We start from the raw sequence: 21,222 nt of genomic DNA on the forward strand, positions 1-21,222 counted from the left end.
AGGCCAAATTGTGTAGGAGCCATTAGAACTTCTTGAAATTCCACAGAGCACATCCCGAGATTATTTCCCTAAAATTTTGGTTTTAAAAACACCAGGTAAGAGTTTTTAAGGTTATACGGCAATTTTTTTTTGAAAATTAAAACAGAATCGTTGCAGAATGACCAGCCATTTCTAGACTTTAAATAAGCTGTGTAATGTCCTGATGTTATTGAAGGACCGTCATGATATATAATTGCTGCAGTTACAAAAGTCCTTCCTGATATTGACAACTGCGAAGCTACAAAATTTTTAATTAAAGTTGTCAATTTTGTTCCATCAGGCCTACATCGTTGGAACATTAAAATGACATACTGGCCATATGTTCGTATAAATAATGTGGACATCATTTCAGATTTACATTGGCTACACTCCATGTTGTGATCAGCTGCTTTTACTAGCTTATTAAAGGAGACTGATTTACTGTCTGGCAAAGTTAAATATATAAATCTTTCTGAGTCTACACTAGTAGTACTTGATACCATACAGTTCTCGCAGTCATGCTGCCATTGATAAGAAAGCCCAAACAGCTGATCTACATCTACACCTTCAGCATGCAATACATCAAGCATATACATTAAAAACTCCTGACAATCTTGCTGAATATTTTGAGAGAATTGTGTTTGGCCTGAACATCTGTCTAACAGATTTCGAATTTCAGACACACTTTCTATGTTTGTTCTATCAGTGCTACATTTCTCTAACACAGAATTTAACAAACTGCAAAATCTTTGATCAGAATTGACCACAATCTCTTCTTTTACATTTTCTAGAGAAAACAAAACATTAACCACTACATTAGCATAGCAGTTGACACCAGAACTGTTTTCAAATTGAAAACCAACAACATCTTCAACAGAATCCTTTTTGTTTCTGCTTGTAATTTTAGGTTCATCGACTTTTCGTCTTTTTGCTACAACCTCCCCAGTATTGGTCACATTTCTTCGTTTCCGGCCTACCACACGTTTCTCAAACAAAGGATACTGAGGCAAATGTGGCGCATACTCTCTTCTTAACCTATTGTATTCCTTAACACAATCTAGATCCGCACAAATGTTTGTGACATCACACTCAATCAAGTACAATCCCGATAAAGTTCTAACTCGTGACAATGCCACATATGCCATACCCTCCTTGAACACAGAACTGCCAATATTCACCAATGCACAGTCTACACTTAAACCTTGCGATTTATGGATTGTCACCGCATATGCCAAGCAAACAGGAAACTGCTTACGGCGACCATATAAGTCTTTTACAAGCAAAAATCTAGCAGAGCAACGACCAATTAGCTGTACTTCCTCAATGCCATCAAATTTAATTTTTAAAAATTCAATTCCATCTCCATTTCTGTATTTTACAAAATCAACAACATTACCCATTGATCCATTTACCAGACCTCTTTCAACATGTAAATTCCTTCTTAAAATTATACGGCAGTTCAAGCACACATTCAGAGTCTTTTCAAAACCTGCAGTTTTAGATATACTCTTCTCTAATGAATCCAATTTTGTTTTCAGATTCTCAGACAAAATAATTGTTGATCCCATATGCTCTACTCTGTCAATAGCTTCCAGTTTCACAATCTCTTGCTTTTCTAAATGCAACATTTTGTTGTTGAATTTGGCACATTCTGCAAGAGTTGGCATCAAACATATTCCAGATTTCTTATCAGTAATTTTCTGAAAAATATTCTCAGGCACAACATCTTGTTCTGGATATAAATTTGACAGTAATCGTGCATGTAAAGCTTCTTTCCCATGCTCGGTCACTTTTCCAATTCTAACATCTTGTAGAATAGTCTTGTAAACTTCATCCTTCGCCGGACGCATATTTTCATGCAGTTCAGCATAATTGAAGTTTAACCATATATTGACGTTGCCAATGCTGCCTAGGCACTTCCTGGTATCTTCATGCGTGAGCATTTTGAACACAGGTTGCCCTTTCACTGGTGTCAGCTGCAAAAGATCTCCGAAAACAATGATGTGTTTGCCACCAAATAACACATCATACTCTGTTTTGAGAACTTCTTGCATTCTCAAATGCACAAAGGCAAGCATGACATTGGAAACCATGCTTACTTCGTCAATGATAAGAAGTTTCATTTTCCTCAAGATTCTTGAAACTTCAAAACAAGCATCTCCAGATAGCTTGTGATATTGTAATTTGTTGTCATGCTCCACTGGCAGCATCAGTAAACGATGTAAAGTAATCCCTTTAATGTTATGTGCTGCCAGTCCAGTTGGAGCGGTGACAACACAAGACAGCGATGACTCTGTCCTTTCCTGCAAATAGCATGAAATTGCTTTAATGAGGAAACTTTTTCCAGTTCCCGCTTCTCCACTCACGTACAGTCGGACAGGCTTCAAGGACGTACATGAGCACTCTTTCTTGTCATGACTTAATCCATGATCAATTTGCATGGTAACTTCGTCATATATTTTCCTCTGCTCAACGTTGAGTTGTCTTTCCAACTCTTCTAAGTTAACCGCATCCTCCTGAGCATGTGCCATGGCTCTTTCCACTACATTCATGGCAGTGGCAGCTTCATTTTCGATAACAGGTCCTCCTAGTGGATCCTGACTCAATGAAGCAGAACTCTGACTGTCCTGAGAACTGTCTCTGGCAATCTCGGCTGCAATCGTTGCTTCCTGCTCAATTTCCGCATTCAACATTTCTACATATTTGGGAAAAGCAGGACATTCTATGGTCTCCTTGGCGGCATTGAAAGAGTCTTCGTAACAGAGGAAATCTCCAAGCAGTTTCTCTTCTGCACGCCAAGGCTTGAAAAGTTGCAAAAGTGCTAAATAGAAAAACTCCTTTTTTTCAGGAGATTCGCCACTCAATTTTCGATGGTTTACCAAGTGGCATTTTCTTTGCTTGACCAGACATCCCTCACTTCCTATTACAGCATACACTCCTTTCTCAGTATCTTCTTTGATGTTCCTCTTGAATATGTAATTTTGAAGAACCTCATACAGACAAACATTGTCGAGGTGACTGCTTCTATTTGGATAATATGTATCCAACATGTTGGTCTTCAAAATGTCGGTACTGTTTGGCTCCTTTTCCGCCAAATACTCAATTTCCCGCACAGGTTTCAGAACTCGATTACGCGTTGCAGCAAGACCAAGACTCGCCCAAATGATACTCCTGGACTTGGCATAGAGACTTGCTGAAGACAACCGGTCAGAGCATTCGTAAGCTCCAATTTCTCGATGCGACAACATCTTCAGACTGAAACTGTACAACTTCTTGCTGAGGCTCTTTTCATGGGAAATGTCCTCCCACATATCCTTCAATTCTGTCTTCTCTTTTTTGGTGATGTAAGACGTCGCATACCGAGCCACAGCCATACAGTTATCAGCCACAAACTGTATATCCATGTTAGCATTCCACATGGACAAAATCACCGGGTTGTAGTCGTTGATGTACTTGGACTCTTCGTTCCTCTTCAAATTGTATGTGTTTTTAGGTGATTTCTTCATGAAATTATGTCGCAGCGAAGACATCAAACTGTTTACTCTTCCTTTAGAAATCACCGGTCGTGGAAAGCCGAAACGACATTTGGTGTAGAACTTGTCCTTGTTTCGGAATTTACGACGGCAGTACTTTCCACATCGATGGCTTTGGAAACGCAGAACTTTTTCTCTTAGGCTTTTCTTCTCCTTTGCGTTTGGAACAGCACACGTAGAATACTGTTGGATGAAACTCATCACTGAGTCTTCTGGATCCGTTCCAAATTTAGGTGCATCCTTGATCCACAGCAACATATGTATATGAGGAGCACCTCTTGCTTGGTACTCCTTTCTCCAGAAGAAATCCAACACCTCTCCAAGAGGTGGATTCTTCTTATTCATGATGAAAGACATCATAGCTTCAAATCTATGATTGAAGTACCTACATACATTGACTGGATCCAAAGAGCACAGTTCTCCGGGTGTCTTGAATTCGATGTTATCTATGTTAGCATTTGCCTCTCGTAGAAATTCAAGTAAGTCTTCCCAGCCATACTCGGCACAGCTCAGAGTGAGGAACCATGTGGGAGTACCTAAGTTCCTCAGCATACATTTTAAATCACCATGACGACGGTACCAGTACTCATTAGTACCACGCTGACACGCCATGAGATTAATCAGGTGAGAATCCAAAATACTGTCTTGGACATTGACTTTATCCATAAAGTCACTTGCCGAGATGTTTTGCATGTGTATACCACTTTTCAAGATGTGGTTCACTGCATATGACAGTCCAGACAGATCGCTTTCAAACAGGAGATGAAACAAATAAGGAATGCATTGTCGAAACCTAGCATCTCCTGCATACAATCGCAAAGTCCGGTATTCAGAAGCAGGAATTTGATCAGGTCGCTCATCATATCTTCCTCCTTGACCTGTTGGAAATAGCTGTGGGAAACACCGAGCTTCCAAACTTTCCTCCCAAACACTAATGGGACTCCCTTTGGCTTGTTTCATTTGAAACAACTCAATAGCATTCCCCATGACTTCCTTGGAATGCAAAGGATGAACACTATAATGTTCATATATTTCTTCACTAGTAGAGGGTTCTACTTTCTCAATTTGACCAGCACACAAATCGCTATCCTCTTCCTCACTTACTTCCTCTTCTGCAACATATACATTCTTATAGTATTTATTATTTTTTTTCAAATACAATGTTGCCTTTTTAACTTTCCTAACATCTACTAAATCTTGCCATATTTTCTTATTCTTTGTCGGAACCCCATTAACTAAGATAACCAGAGGTTCCTCTTCCACTTTTTCTACTCCAATTGTGTTAATGTTTTTCTTCAAATCTAGAGGCAAATAAACAACTCTTCCCTTTAATCCTCTCTGTAAATCTGATGGAGGCAATTTCCCTGTCTTTGGCTCCATTCTTACAATAGCCTGAAAGGGATGGATACTTTGAATCAAAATAGATTCATAAGTATTTAAATCCTTCAATTCAGAAGGAATCTCAACCAATTCCAGATTATTATGAACTGCTCTAGCAGGCATCTGGTTTTGATTTAATTTGCAACAATAATAAGTACACACACGTTGATCCAATCCCAAATCAAAACAATTTTCTACCATCAAGTATGTTGCAAAATCCTTCCATTCACTATTATTTTCCCTTTCACTTTTTGCATATAAATCCACTAACTTAGTCTGATTCTTATAATAAGTGCGTCGACAACACACACAAGTGAAATTTGGCCTCTCACTTGATTTGACCTGAAATGTGACAATTTCCCTCTGGAAATTATCTGTACTGGAAACCTGGACACTATCTTCCACATTACCCGCTTCTTCTTGGTCAATTTCAACATTCTCCTCTTTACTTCCAAAGTAACAAAACTCAATTTCTTCACATATATCTATTTCAGAACCATGCAAAAGAGCAGCGCATAATTGTTTAAGCATAATTGCTGGACTCTTAGCATAATACAACATTCTAACTAATTTCCTCACTTTATTATGATGCACTAATAGCATTCTGAAATGATGAAAAACACTCTGGCATACTCTCCTGGAAAGACAAGCCAGTGAATGACCATGCAAACCTGTCACTTCTCTCACTCTGCAAGGATCTAATTCTTGCAACAACCTTATTTTCTGCTTCAAACTTTTCTTATTAAATGACCGTACAAAATCACAAAGCAAATTGATGGAATCCTGTCGCACACTACAAATACTACTACACTTCCAGGTGTACACAGGACCCTTAGCACGTCTTCCTAAAACCTCATTACCTAACACCTCTTCTGCCTCTGTTGTCACAAGTTTTTCTTTTTCAACTGGACAACCATCTTTCACTTCATAAGCACGACCACTGGTGTCAACTGCATGCACCAAATCATTATCCTGGAAATAACTCTCCTCATTAAAAAATGCCTCACAGCTTGAACTATGAATCCATTCTCCAGAAAAAAACTTCACAAAAATTACTACGATTAACTATTCTCTTCCATCTACTATTTCTTTTGAAATCATAAATTGCCTTGTTTAGCTTCCTAATTCTATTGATTATCAAAATAAATAACTTACGTTTAATTTCAAATGCCTGATCAATAACTTTCTCAACTTTTTTTTTTCTCTTATAAAAAACCACTTTCTGTTGACCTTTCTTAATATTTTTTAACAAATTGCCAATTATCCTGTTGCGGAACATTCGTTTACGAATGTCCCTAAACTGTTGTTTCCTTCTACTATCATGCACAGAGTTATCTCTTGCTCTAGCAGTAACATTTTTGATTGGCCTTTCCTTTCCATTTGAATTGGTTCTCTTTTTATGGACTGAAACATTTTCTGTAGTAATATTTTTTTTACTACACATATTTCTTATGAATGTTTTTGTACTCTTACCCGGTGCTTTCTTCGTGACTTGACAAATCTTTTTGTTAGAGGACTGCTGCTTCTTTTGATTCACCTGCTGTCTTTGACGTTTTGCAGCCTTTCTCTCTCTTTCTTTCGTTGGCATGGTGAAATGTTGAAATGATCTGCAGTTGAATCTGTGGTAAAATATATTAAAAAATGTTATTAACCACTATTACCAAACAGTAAATCAATAACAGTGATCAAAAACTTAACACACTACTTGACATTTTAAATAGAAGATTTTTTAGTCCTTGGCAAATTTACAATACAGAAATAGCAGAAAAGAAATGGAATTTATGTTCATGTTACCTGTGCTATTTTATATGTGAATCTGATCTAATTTTATGAGCATATTTTAATATTTTATTGAAGACACTACACATAACCTGTTTTTGAAGGTGTCTTTATTTTTAAATTAAACGGTTTACACTTTTACTTTTTATTTATTATAAATTTTAAAAATAAATGTTTATAGTTCCATAGGCTCAAGCAGGTCAGCTTCCCACCCTATGTCATATAATTCGGACAAATCTGCATCCTCATCACGCTCTTCTTCATCCTCAGGATTTAAATCATCCAAGGGATCAACATCCACTGATGTTTCAATTACAAGTTCAATGATGAGGTCAAAATCAACTGATTGCAGATTGTCGCTCATGTTGATGTTGTCTTTATCTTTAAAGAAAGATAACAACAATGAGATGTTGCAGAGTAAGAGACAAATCTCAGAGATTATAATAGTAAAATTGTTTAACAAGAGTAACATTTTGCAGCTATTATTTAGCCATGTCCAGCGATGCTGAGCAGGTGAAGCCTATGTCTAATTTTTCAGTGAACATGACTCATCTCTTCTTAACCTTGGATAAGCCTCACCAACTCTGTGTCCCCTGCACATACTTAAATGTAAAGGGGCAGATTTATGTTAAATGGCACATCCCCAGGCATGCACCAGTTAACGTGCACCGCTGCTCTGCCACCCATGGTGTGCCGTATTTACAATCAGATAGGAGAAAGCTGCGTCAAAACCCTGCGCCTGCTTTAAGCAGGCATAGGTCTTGACGCAACATTGTGGAGATGGGGCACCCCTGAGCCTTGCTTGAGCTGCATCGCACTTGCGATACAACTCCAGCAATCACTACCTTTACAGCACAGATACGTCACGCATCTGTGCCATTTTTGCCCCATGATGCCCCGCATTGTAAATGCAGCACACCATGGGTGGCGGAACAGCGGCGCAGGATGACTGGCACATCCCTGGTGATGCGCCAGTCATCATAAATCTATCCCTAAGCTTCTTATCTTGTTACAGATGAACCGCCATATGTACCATCAAACTATTTTGCATTTCCTAAATAGCGAATTTTAAGGAATAAATAGCAGTTCTTTACCATTCCTAATTTGCAATGAGCAAATTGCTAATTGCAAATTACCCATTCATTTCCATGGGCTAGGAGGCTCATAGGAATGAAGGTACAATTTGCGATTAGCAATTAGCTCATCGCAAATTAGGAATTTTTCCAAGGGTGCAATTGTGTCTCAAGAACATCCTGCTGCACCCCTGAAAAAGAAATTTGGGGGCATATGGCGCACATACATGCCCTAAGGGCATGTATTGGCGTCATATGGCACCTTTTGTTTTTTGGAAAAAAAGCTTTTTGAAAAGAATTCGCAAATTACCACCAACTAGAAGTTGGTGGTAGTTTCCAAATCCTTAATGTCATTTTTTACATATTTTTTGTTTGATACATTGCATTTAAGTAATCGCAAAATTTGCAAATCCTTCAGTGCAATCGCAAAATAAAGAATAGCAAATTTTGAATTAAGGACATTTTAAGTCATTTCCACATGTGCAGTGTTTTCAAATTATGATTTGAAAATCGTTTTTGGGGAAAAGGAATGGTTTGCAAATTTATGACAAGGACATAATGGTGTATGCTTCTCTATAAGGCATTTCACTGTCTCTGATGTCATTTTTCCCATATTACATTATAAGACCTTTCCCCATGGAGCACATTCCTTGTAAATATGCTCCCACCTGTGCATGGTGAATTTAGATTTTGACTGTTTGAGTCACATAGCCATGTTAAAAGTGACCCAAAAAAATTGCAAACGCTTTAAAAAAACACATTCATGTGTCTTAAGGACATTTTAAGTCATTTCCCCATGGACAGTGTTTTGTAAGTGGCGCAAAAGAGGCATACACCTATTATAAATGTGTCCCTGGCATTTTAAATGATTAATTCAGGATGACGATAAGGTGTGGCCTATCCAGAGGTTTGTTTAAGGTGAGGCCTACTCAGGATTGCAGATTAAAGTTACGCTTGATGAAGAATACAGAGGACATAATACATGTAAAGCTCTACCAATGAAGTAAGTAATGTCCACTTCATTGCGCCAGTCATCATAAATGTATCCCTAAGCTTCTTATCTTGTTAGACATCAACCGCCATATGTACCATCAAACTATTTTGCATTTCCTAAATAGCGAATTTTAAGGAATAAATAGCGATTCTTTACCATTCCAAATTTGCAATGAGCAAATTGCTAATTGCAAATTACCCATTCATTTCCATGGGCCAGGATGCCCATATGAATGAAGGTGCAATTTGCGATTAGCAATTACCTCATCGCAAATTAGGAATTTTTCCAAAGGTGCAGGGTTGTCTCAAGAACACCCTGCTGCACCCCTGAAAAAGAAATTTGGGGGCATATGGCGCACATAAATTTTAACAACATTCCTTTACCTCAAAAACGATTTTCAATTCATAATTTGAAAACACTGCCCACAGGGAAATTACTTAAAATGTCCTTAAGACACATGAAAGTGTTTTTTGATTGCCTTTCCAGCATGGTTGGGTCACTTTTAACATGGCTATGTAACACAAACATTTAAAATCTAAATTTGCCATGCACAGGTGGGAGCATATTTACAAGCAATTTGCGCCACAGAGAAAGGTCTTACATTAAAATGGGAAAAATAACATCAGGGACAGTCAATTGCCTTATAAAGAAGCATACACCATTATGTCCTTGTCATAAATTTAAAAACAATTCCTTTTCCCCAAAAACGATTTTCAAATCATAATTTCAAAACACTGCACATGGGAAAATTACTTAAAATGTCCTTAAGACACATAAAAGCGTTTTTTGATTGCCTTTGCAGCATGTTTGTATCACTTTTAACATGGCTATGTAACACAAACATTCAAAATCTAAATTTTCCATGCACAGGTGGGAGCATATTTACAAGCAATTTGCGCCACATAATTCATAATTTTCTCCTTAAAGCACACTATTCTCTATCTAAATTAAAGAAATATTTTCTCACCTTAGCAAATACTTTGAGTTTGAAAACAGTCTCAGAAACACACCAATTTGTCTTCAGCAGAGCAAAAGGTATGCACTCCAGAGTCTGCAGCTATCAAAAGCACAGAAATGCTGTAATTCTTCACACATATCTCTCATGTCACCCAATCAAAACTCTTCCCTCACTTTTTTTCAAATGAAAACCCTTCCCCCCTCTGCCATTTCATGCCTTTTCTGCATGGCAACCACCTCTTGGAAGACCTCTGGTGTTTGCAAGTTCACACAACAATGTTGCAATTGAACTCTGAACTCTCAGTGCACCTGCATATCCAGTGCATTCTTTCATTTAATGATTTTTTATTGACCATTCAAAATACATCTTTCAAATAACTCATCCATGCACCCTAACTTTCTGTTTTCAGCAATCAAAATCCACCAATCACTGTTACTGCTTCATGAACACAGAAACTCCACAGTTTTTTTCATTTTAAACTCTCATTTTTTCAACTGCCATTTCATTGCCACACTTCATCTGACTGCAGGAGAACCTTCTCTCACCATGTTTTCTGTCTGGATTGTTGGACATAGTTATATCCACTGGACTCACAGGTATGCTGAGAACAGAAAATTACCTAACCTCAATTTACAAGATGTGGAAATTAAGTGGTTTGGCCACAGAGGATTAAAATGTCACCAATTGATACCATTGGTGAAAACCTTTATGCATTTGCCCAAACCTGACCTGTTAATTGTGCACTGTGGAGGTAATGATTTGGGCACTTTGACTGGGGTAGGTCTGGAAATGCTTTTAAAGGACACCTTTGAGCAATTAATGGCACTTTTTCCTCAGACTGCCTTGGTATATTCAAATATATGCCAAAGACAGAAATGGAGGTGGTCAAACCAATTTTGTCCACAAATTGAGAAGTCGAGGAAGCATGTAAACAAATCTGTTTCAGCTTACATGAGAGACCATGGAATGGGCTCCATGTACAACAATAACTTGCGTTACTACATGCAAGATATCTACACAGGAGATGGAGTTCACTTCTCAGATGAGGGCAACAGAATTTTCACTCTGAATTTAAGACTGTGCATTGGTACCCACTTATAAGTACCTAAATGTACCATAAACCCAAAAGCTCTTCTCAGAGCTACCCTACATCTGATCACTCACAATTATTATTTTACTGTAACATTTTTCACTAATTTTCAACAAAGTACGCTCCCTGGGGCGCTACCCGGTACGCGAACCGGGAGCTAACCTCGCGAAATTTTTAAAAAAAATGTTTTTTTTTCGCACATATAAGCCTCCTCAGCCACCCTCACAAAACCTAGGGGGTCAAGATAAGTCTACCGTGCCCCCTTCTACCCATTCTGAACATTATTTGCCCTCCATTTTGTATCTTAATTCGACCGAAACACAAAATGGTGGACTCCCGTAACGCTTAAGGTTCGCGAACCGGGGCGCTCAACGGTTCGCGTACCGGGTCGCTCCCTGGGAAGCGCACCATCAAAAAAGGTGGGAAAGTAGTTCACAGAAAAGCCACTGGAGACAATTTCACCAAATATAGATTAGCTCATACTACATACCAATCCCTACCATTTTCACAAATTTGATTGGAATTCCATTTAGCCATTTAGCCTGTAGACCTCTCTAAATACCCTGAGGTAAATTACTTCTCAAAACACATCTGAAGTGTTGGAATTGACAACCAATTAAAATGTTACTTTCATTTTCTACTTTTTTTACCTGACATTTGATTGGTTATGTACCTGAATATATATAAAAGAAGAGAATGAAACACAGCCATTTTGACTACTACTTCCTGGTGTACATTTCAATTGGATTTTCACTAATCACTTCAACTTCTTTCTAAAGGTAAGTTGTTATTTTAAAAACTGAACTATATTGTGCACTATAAGTTAATATGGTAAACTTTTTCTGATAGTTATATACTATCCCTCTGTAGTAGTTATAGATTTAGATAGACTTCTCTGTTATAGTTATGGATGGAGTTAGGCTTCTCTTTTATAATTATGAATTTACTTACGTTAAATCACATACACTTTTTTATATTCCTACTTCCACTCTGATACTATACACTGCCCAAAGATAAATTCTCTGTTAAAAAATGCCTATCTAAAATTAATCCCAACAGTGCCCTATCTCTACTAATATATATTTTTTTTATCCAAATTTCAGGCAACATGGAAGGCGAACAGAAAGTTTCATTTCAAATTGTCCTGCAAGAGAGCAGCCAAGAATTAATTGATCCAAATTATATAGAATTTGTGGATGAAACTTGGGACCAAGAACTACTGCAATGTGTGCAAGCAGTGGATGACCTCCTTCAAAATGAGGACATTTTACACCCTCATAGATTACAAGCTATGTTCAATGAAAATGACGACATTTCGGGGCGTGGCTACGCAGGCGAACGAAATGGCCGCCTGACTGTAGAGCTCCGCCGGGCGAGAGAGGAACGGGGCCGTTCGCAAGAGATCCGGCGCTGCGCTGGGGTCGACATATGTCTGCAACTGACCCCTAACGCCACCTGATGCAGCCTGCCTAGTCTGGAGGACGGGGGACAGCGAGACCGGGCGGAACAGCTGAGGGGTGCCGAGGCCGGCTGTGCCTCGCGGGCCGTTACTTCGCAGCGCCGGAGCGCCTGGTGAGTCCGTTTGTTTGCCCCCTCGTTGACCCCTTCGGCCTTGGGGTCGCTATTGTGCCCTCCCGGGTCCGCTGCTCGGCCCCGGTGGTGCCCGTTGGTGGGGGTGCGGCCCCTCGGTGCGCGACCGGCACTTGCGGCCTGGTCCGGCCTTGGGAGCCGGGGCCTCGATTTTCGGGGGCTGCCTGGGAAGTGCGGCGGCGAGCGGAGGGTGCGGACGGCGGGCTCCGGGGTTGGGGGAGGATTGGCGGGGGGTGTGTCCGGCGGGCTCCTAGGTGCTCTATGGACGGCAACACATCGCTGCATTCGGTGGGGGCCTGTCTCCTTTGCCCCCACCGTTAACGTGCACCCCAGACCCGCGTCTGTCCCCCTGCAGACCCAGGACTACATTCTCCTGATCTCCTGCTGCTGCGATTGGCCAGACATATCGGACGCCTATGCACTTTACAAGGCCGGCGCTGGCTGCATGACCTGCGAGCCTCTGCCCATCTGTGCTGCTGATACCTCGAGGCCCTGACTACCTGGTCCCCACACTGCGCCACCATTTGCTGCCTGCCTCGGCGAGGCCCTGGACCTGTCAGCTGCTGCTGTGTGATCGCCGCGTCCATTTGCTGACCCTACGTATTGCGCAGGGCCTCTGACGTTTGGCTCCAGCCAGTTTGATATCCCGATGACCTGTGTGCTTCTACCTTGGCGACTCTGAGGCTCCTGCGGTTCGTCTCGGCCCTGGTGCGGGGCAGCATCGAGTACCCCTGATACTCTGGTCCTGACCTGACCGCCTTGCTGTCGGGGTGCCCTGTCGCTGTGCTCGACTCTTTGGCTATCGCAGTTGTCGTGGGGTCCTGTGACACTGGTGATTTGCCCGCCATTACTTCCACCATGGTGAAAAAGGATGTTTCCCAGAAGAGACTTACCTTCAGCTCGGCGCCCCTCCGTACGTCTGCGGGTTCGCCGGCAGCTGAGGCGGACACTGGGGGCCAGGCGGCGGCGAAGGACACCGCTGGTATGGTCGCTGAAATGATGGGTGAGATGCGGGCTGGATTCAAGGCCCTGGACTCCCGCTTTGATACCCTCGAAAAGAAAATGGCGGACATGGGCGCGACGATTCAGCTGCACGATAGGCGTCTGGACCTGGCGGAATCCAGAGTTTCCGACATCGAGGATGGAGCTGCGTCGACGTTGAAAAGGTTGGAACGTGTGGAGAAGATCCTTAAAGACGTCGCAATCAAGAACGAGGATTTAGAAGCGCGCAGTAGGCGCAATAATATCCGAATAATTGGTGTGGCGGAGACGACAGCTACCGGACGCTTTGACACTTTTGTGGAACACCTCCTAATCGAACTTTTTGGCCGAGACACGTTTACATCTGGCTTCGTGGTGGAACGCGCGCACAGATCACTGGGGCCCCGGCCTAACCCGGGCCTGCCGCCCCGACCCATTATAGCCAGGCTCATGAACTTCAGGGACAGAGACGCGGCACTGAAAGCTGCCAGGGAGGCGGGTGAAGTTCGGTGGCAGGGGGACGTGCTCTCTTTCTACCCAGACTTCACAGTCATGGTCCAAGATGCGCGCCGTAAGTACACTGGTGTCAAGGCTGCTTTGCGTAAACTGGGGCTCCGCTATGGGATGCTGTATCCTGCCAGGCTCCGAGTGGACGTGGATGGCCGGTTTCGCATTTTTGATTCCCCTGCGGAGGCACAGGAATTTTGTCGAACCTACAAAAACAGAGGGTCGCCTCGTAAATCAGATGACGCACGACGATCTCCGCCACACACTGACTCGCAGGCTAGTGCTGACCTGTTTACTGAAACCGGACAGGGTTGACTTATCTCCACCCCATCTTTTTCATTGCAGGCTATTTACCTCAGTATTCTGCATCTGTCAATGCTGTTACCTCTTTTTTGCAGTGCTTTCCATAATTGCTGAGAATTGAACGTTGCCCCGATTGTGGTTCTTGCATGGCGGAGCGTTGCCTACCCCCATGGCGCGAGCCGTACTGTACTTTTCTCTAACGTTGTCTTTATTTTACAGGTACATTGTTGGACAACTGTTATTGTATGTTGCTCTAGGTTATCTCCGTAAGGGTGGGAGAAGCCTCCTGGGACTTGAGGAGTGGCTGGGTGGTGGGTGGTTGGGATGGGTTGGTTTATGCTTTGGTTCTGTTGTTTGTGCACACGTACTGTTTTGCTATTTTGATGATGCCTGTTTTGCGGGAGAGTGGCGGCGGCTCTGCACGCACATGTTTTATTGTGATTACATCGAGTCTGAATGGCTAAGATAGGTCAGCAGTCTGGTCCTTCCAGACTTACCTGCATGTCTTGGAATGTCCGGGGTTTGAATGACACGAGGAAAAGACGGCAAGTTCTAAACTACGCAGCGCGACACGGGGTGGATGTATTATTTCTGCAGGAGACGCACCTGGTGGGAGCTGACTCGTCCTCCTTTGCAAAGGGCTGGGGCACACACAGATTTTTTTCTAGCTATAGCAGATATGCGAGGGGGGTGGCGATCTTGATACACAGACGCGTCCCATTTGTGCTCTCAGATAATGTATTTGATGTAGATGGCAGGTATGTTGTGGTTACAGGGGTACTTCTGGGCTTCAAGGTCACCTTTGTTGGACTATATGGCCCCAATTCTGACTCCCCTACCTTCTTCCAGGGTCTCCAGGATGTTCTGCTGCGATTAGACACTGATATGATGATAATGGGGGGGGACTTTAACCTGCTGATGTGCCCTGCCAGGGACAGCACCTCCTCTACCCCAGATTGTAAGCCCCGTTCACGCGCTGTGCTGGCGGATATGTGCGCGCACTACCCACTGATTGACATTGAGGCCCGTTTGCACTCCAACACACCCACCTACACCCACCACTCGGGATATCACAACACTAGTACCCGAATAGACTATTGGCTCCTTTCCCCAGGGGTGGCCGGTTGGGTGAGAGACCATTCGACACTCCCACGCACGCTGTCTGATCACTCTCCCATAGTGCTGACCCTACTGATCCCCAGGTTGGGAGGGTATGAGAGGCAATGGCGCTTTCCTGGCAAGGCGTTATCTGATCCGGTTTTCAAGGAGGACGTACGTACTGCCATAGAGGAATATTTTGAGTTAAATGAGGGCTCGGTGGACACTTGGGCTACATTGTGGGAGGGGTTCAAGGCCACTATTAGAGGGGTTTGCATCAACAAACATGTAGGGGCTTTGCGCGAGATCCGTGCTTCCCTGACCCGTATTGAGACGGACATTGCCGCACTGGACAGGGACACGCTCACTGACACAGACGGTAGGGTGGAGGCGAAAAGGCTCGAACTGCTGCAAGAGTTCAGAGACACTGCAGACAGGGAACTGACATATCTCTGCACACAACACTCAGCTAGGCAATATGGCGAAGGTGACAGGCCTGGCAAGCTCCTGGCCCACTTGCTCCGTCCCCCCCGCCAGGCTTCATACATCTCTGACCTGGTAGATGATTTAGGTGTTCGTCATCAGACCACCCCTGACATTTGCGATGCCTTCCTATCCTACTACAAGGAATTGTACACCTCAGGCCTGACGGCTGACTGTCACGACCCTGGCCCCTATATCAACGAAATCTCTATGGTGTTCCTAGAGAAACATATGCAGGAATTTTTGGCGATGCCTATCGAGCCGGACTGCGTTGTGGAAGCCATTGATGCATTAAAGGGCTCCTCGGCGCCGGGTCTGGATGGCTTTTCGGCCGACTTTTATAAGGCGTACAAGGAGGAACTGGTTCCTCGCCTCATCGAGGTGTATGCGGAGGCGCTCGAGACGGGGATTCTGCCGCCCACGCTGCGGGAGGCAGTTATCATCTTACTTCCTAAACCGGGTCGGGACCCCACTAGGTGTGGATCCTACAGACCCCTTTCCCTACTTAATCTTGACTATAAGATTTTGGCGAAAGTCCTAGCCACTCGACTGTCTTTACTTATGGAATCTATCATTTCACCAGCCCAGTCTGGATTCGTCCCCCATAGATCCACCTCCTTCAATCTACGGACACTGTTCTCTATACTTCACAGGATTGAGCCGGATATTCCGGCGGCTGCGGTGTTTTTGGACGCCGAGAAGGCATTTGACTCCTTAGAATGGTCGTTTTTTCTGTCCGTCATGCACCGAATGGGCATGCCGTCCCTGTTTGTCTCCACGGTTGAGCTGCTTTATACTGCCCCCAGAGCACGGCTACGCCTTAACGGCACGCTCTCTGATAGCTTCCCTCTTTCCCGGGGAACCCGACAGGGATGCCCCCTGTCCCCACTATTGTATATTCTGGCCATGGACCCCTTGGTACGACACTTTCAGGAGCGCCACTTGCACCGCGGGCTCCAGTTCCGGACGGGTCCGTTACTCATCTCCCTCTACGCAGATGACACCATCCTGTATGTCAGGTCTCCGGAGACCAACCTGTCGCCCTTGCTGCTTGAGGTGGAGCGCTTTGGGAAATATTCTGGCCTTCGCATTAATTGGCACAAGTCTGACATCTTCCCGCTCACCCCCTCCACTGCTCGCTGGGACTGCCCGTTCCCGCTTGAGTGGAATACTGATTCGGTGAAATATCTGGGTATCCACATTCATCTAGACACGGTATCCATGATACGTCTCAATTACGGACAGGCGTTGGACTTTCTGGAGGATAATATTACGCGTTGGATTCGCCTCCCTCTCTCGATGGCCGGCCGTATCGCCATAATCAAAATGATTATACTTCCCCGTTTTTTGTATTTATTTAATAACATACCGATCCCGCTCACTCAAATCTTTTTCGCCCAACTGCGCTCTCTGTTGTTGCGATTAGTGTGGGGGGATAAGAACCCTCGAGTTTCTTGGCGCATTCTCACGCTGCCTTATGAACGGGGTGGCTTTGGAGTGCCAGACTTTTATATTTATTACCTAGTCGCGCAGTGCGCCTATGCGCATCCTTGGTTCCATCCGGACGCTCGGATCCCATATTTGAGACCTGAAGCGGACTTGGTCCTACCACTTACCCTTAACTCGATATTGCCCAAAGGCTTGCCCCGGGACCCACTTGACATACAAACTGTGTCCACTACATCGTGGGCCTGGATGCAGTTGCGTAGGCTGCTTCGGTTGGACGTGCTGTACTCCCCGGCTCTTCCATTGCCTAACCCGCACTGGCTCCCCATCACCGCGGAAGCGGTGGTCCGCAGAACGTTGTCCAAATACCAACTCGCCACGATAGGGGATCTGTTCCCGGACGGTCATGTTTTTTCGGTGTCCGAGGATCCGCGATTTACGGACCGGACGTTTATGGATTCCTTTGTCCTGACTAGGGTGAGGTCCATGCTTAGAGCGCAGTTTCCCTCGTTCCCACTGCCGCCGGACGACATGGCAGCATTGACTTTCCTACTACAGTCACAAACAGGAGCCCACATGGTCTCCAGGTTGTATGGAGTCTGTGTGGCGGCCCTTCCTGCTTCGGATGCGAAAGTTCGTGCGGCGTGGGAACTTGATCTGGGCGGCCCTATCACGGACGCCCAATGGGATGCCTGTTGCCGCTCCACTAAAGAAGTGTCTGTCAACAGTAGACATAAGCTAATACATTTTAAATTTTTGAGGCGCCTATACTTCACCCCGGCGCTGGCCCACAAAATCGACCCGGCCAGGCCTCATCACTGCCCTAAATGCAAGGCTCCACATGCCGATTTTGCACATCTCACATGGACCTGTCCAAAACTGCACACCTACTGGCTGCAGGTACACCACATCCTGGGCGACATTTTAGAATGCGAATTGCAACACAGACCGGAAATTGCACTGCTTGGCTATGTCGCTGAGTTCCCCCGGACCACGCGCAGGCTTGCTGCAATCGGTTTCTTGCTGGCGAAAAGGGAAATTGCTTTACTTTGGGGGTCCAGGCGAATCCCTGATTCTAAGACTTGGATGCGCAGCCTTGCCCAATGCAACACCAATAGTGTGGAATATTCCACACAGATCCCGACAGCTTCACGCCCGATCGACATCTGGGGCCCATATCGGCAGTATATTGGCAGGATTACACGGGATACACACTCCCAAGCTGCTAGCTCTATTGTCCCAGAAGGGGTGGGTTAGGTGGTTTTGGTCAAACTGGCATGCGCTGCCTATTGCGTTCTACAAGGCTTAGCATATACACACTATTGGGATGGGGTGTGCGTGTGCTGCTGATTTTAGATAGTATGTTGGTTGGGACCGAGTAGTTTCCCTCATCCGTTTCCTTGCACACTTTGCCTCGGCTGGGGTGGTTGCTTCACCCTGGTCTTTTCGTTTGTCGTTTTACCTGGCCTTGTCTGCCTATGCCAATGATACTGCCGTCATGCTTGTAAATGGATGTGTTGCTTGCCGCTCTCTCTATCACGAAGGCTCATTCGTTTTCGTTATGTTTGAAAATGGTTATATCTCTTTGTGTCATCTTTCCACGTGTGCAATATTCCTTTAGAATTGGAAAAGTGAAAATAAGACTTTAGAATGTGTTACAATGCTTGTAATGTCATCGGTCTAGTCCTCCATTTACTTCCTTTGTATATTGACCATTACTGTTTTCTTTGTACACAGTTTAATGTGTAATTGTATGCTTGCACGGACCAATCTGATGCTAATAAAGAGATTTAAAAAAAAAAAAAAATGACGACATTTCAGACAGTGAAATGTTAGAAATGTTATTAAATTTTGAAACACAATCACAATAATAAATAATTGCTTAAAAAATAAAAAAATAAAAAAATAATCAACAAAACCAACAATCAATTAACATACAGTATTTGAAAAGTCTATCATTCATTTTTCATTGCAGTACGCTGCCCAGAACGCTTCCCGGTTCGCGGACCGGGCGCTACCCACGCAAAAAAAACAAAAAAAAAATTTGTTTTTTTTGCCCCGCGGGGCCCTTTTAAAACCTCCACATTAAACCTAGGGGTTCAGGGAGGATCTAGTATGCCCCCTTATGGTTATTTCCCCCTTTGTTTTGGCCTCCTCTTGTCTCTCAATCCTACCGAGAGACAAGATGGCGGCCACTCCGGACTGTTTAGAATGTTGACAGACACCGGAGAGCCAATCAGCTTCGCTACGCGAAGTTCCGGTACGCTTAAGGTCCGCGGACCGGAGCGCTGCCCAGAGCGCGCTTACAGATATATATCTTTTTTTAAACGTTAATTTCTCAAAATCCACTGGAGCACATATATTGAGACCTACAAAAGGCACATCGGGCTACCAGTCCCTACAATTTTGCCAAGTTTCATGCAAATCCATTCAGCCGTTCGGGCTAAAAGTGAGGCCAACCGCCCTATGGAAAACTCAATGTTAAAAACACGTTTTGGGACCCCCCTTTTTTCTCGACCCCCCCTGGACGAACCCCCCCCAAATTTCCAGGGGCTGCTCAGAAACAAAATGTTCCATTTTCCAGAAAATTTCAGCCAATTCCGTCCACAAACGCCAAAGTTATTAGACATAGAATTTTCAAAAATCCCATAGAGAAAAAATCCTAACTATATATACCTACTGGCGACCGCCAGTAGGTAATATATATATATATATATACATATATATATATATATATATTACCTACTGGCGGTCGTTATAGTTAGGATTGTTTTCCATAGGGAAATCGCAACATTCTATTGGGAATAACTTTAGCGCCGGTTGAGGAATCTGCCTGAATCTTTCCTCAACTTTGCCTCGCGGCTCTCCGCTCCTTCCCTGAAAGTTTGGGGGGGGATCCGTCAAGCGGCGGCTGAGATAAAAGGGGGGTCCCAAAACGTGTTTTCCCCATGTTAATTTCCATAGGGCGGTCGAACTCACTTTCAGCTCGAACGGCTGAATGGATTTTCACCAAACTTGGCAAAATTGTAGGGACTGGTAGCCCGATGTGCCTTTGCTATGTTTCAAGATATGTGCTCCAGAGGATTTTGAGTAATTTGAGTTAAAAAAATATATATATCTATAAGCACGCCCCGGTACGCGTACCGGGGAGCGCACCTGGCGCGCTACACGACTTGCGCACGGAAAGCTGATTGGCTCTCGGGTGTCTGTAAACATTCGAAACAGTCCGCAGTGGCCGCCATCTTGTGTCTCGGTAGAATCGAGACACAAGAGGTGGCAAAAAACAAAGGGGGAAATGACCAAAAGGGGGCAGGGTACCCTAGGTTTGATGTGGGGGCCATAAAAGGGTCCCGCAGCACAAAAAAATGTAATATTTTATTCAATTTTCGCGGGGGGGAGCACCCGGTACGCGCACCGGGGAGCTTACCGGGGAGCGTACCAAGAGGCAAACCCAGTGAAACAGTAAAATAATAATTTATTGGGATTAGAGGTAGGGTAGCTCTGCATAGAGTTGTTGTGTTGTTTGGGTGTTTTAAGTACCTACATGTAGGTACCAATGCCGAGTCTTAAATTTAATGTACACCGTTTCCTCTGTAGATATCTTGCATGTTGTTACAGAAGTTATTGTGGTATATGGAATCCATATCATAGTCTGTCAGGAAAGCAGAAAGAACATGGAGGCAGGAGATGAAAAAGAGATGTCAAATACACATTGGAGATAATATAGTGGGAGAAAGGAAGTAACTGAGCAAAATTACTATGTAACATAAAAAAGTTGCACAGTATACTATAAGTCTGAATTTACATTATAATCAATTTGGTACTAGTTTATGAATTACATATAAAAATGAATAATGTCTCGAACAATTTTTGATTATTAAATATAAATTTATTTTTCTGATTCTTTTTTCAAATTTAACAGAACTTCTAACAACACATTGTCGGAAATGTCCTCATTTTCAATCAGCGAATCTACTGCTTCTACACAT

This window comes from Lissotriton helveticus, chromosome 10 (assembly GCF_964261635.1).
Source record: "Lissotriton helveticus chromosome 10, aLisHel1.1, whole genome shotgun sequence".
NCBI lineage: Eukaryota > Metazoa > Chordata > Amphibia > Caudata > Salamandridae > Lissotriton > Lissotriton helveticus.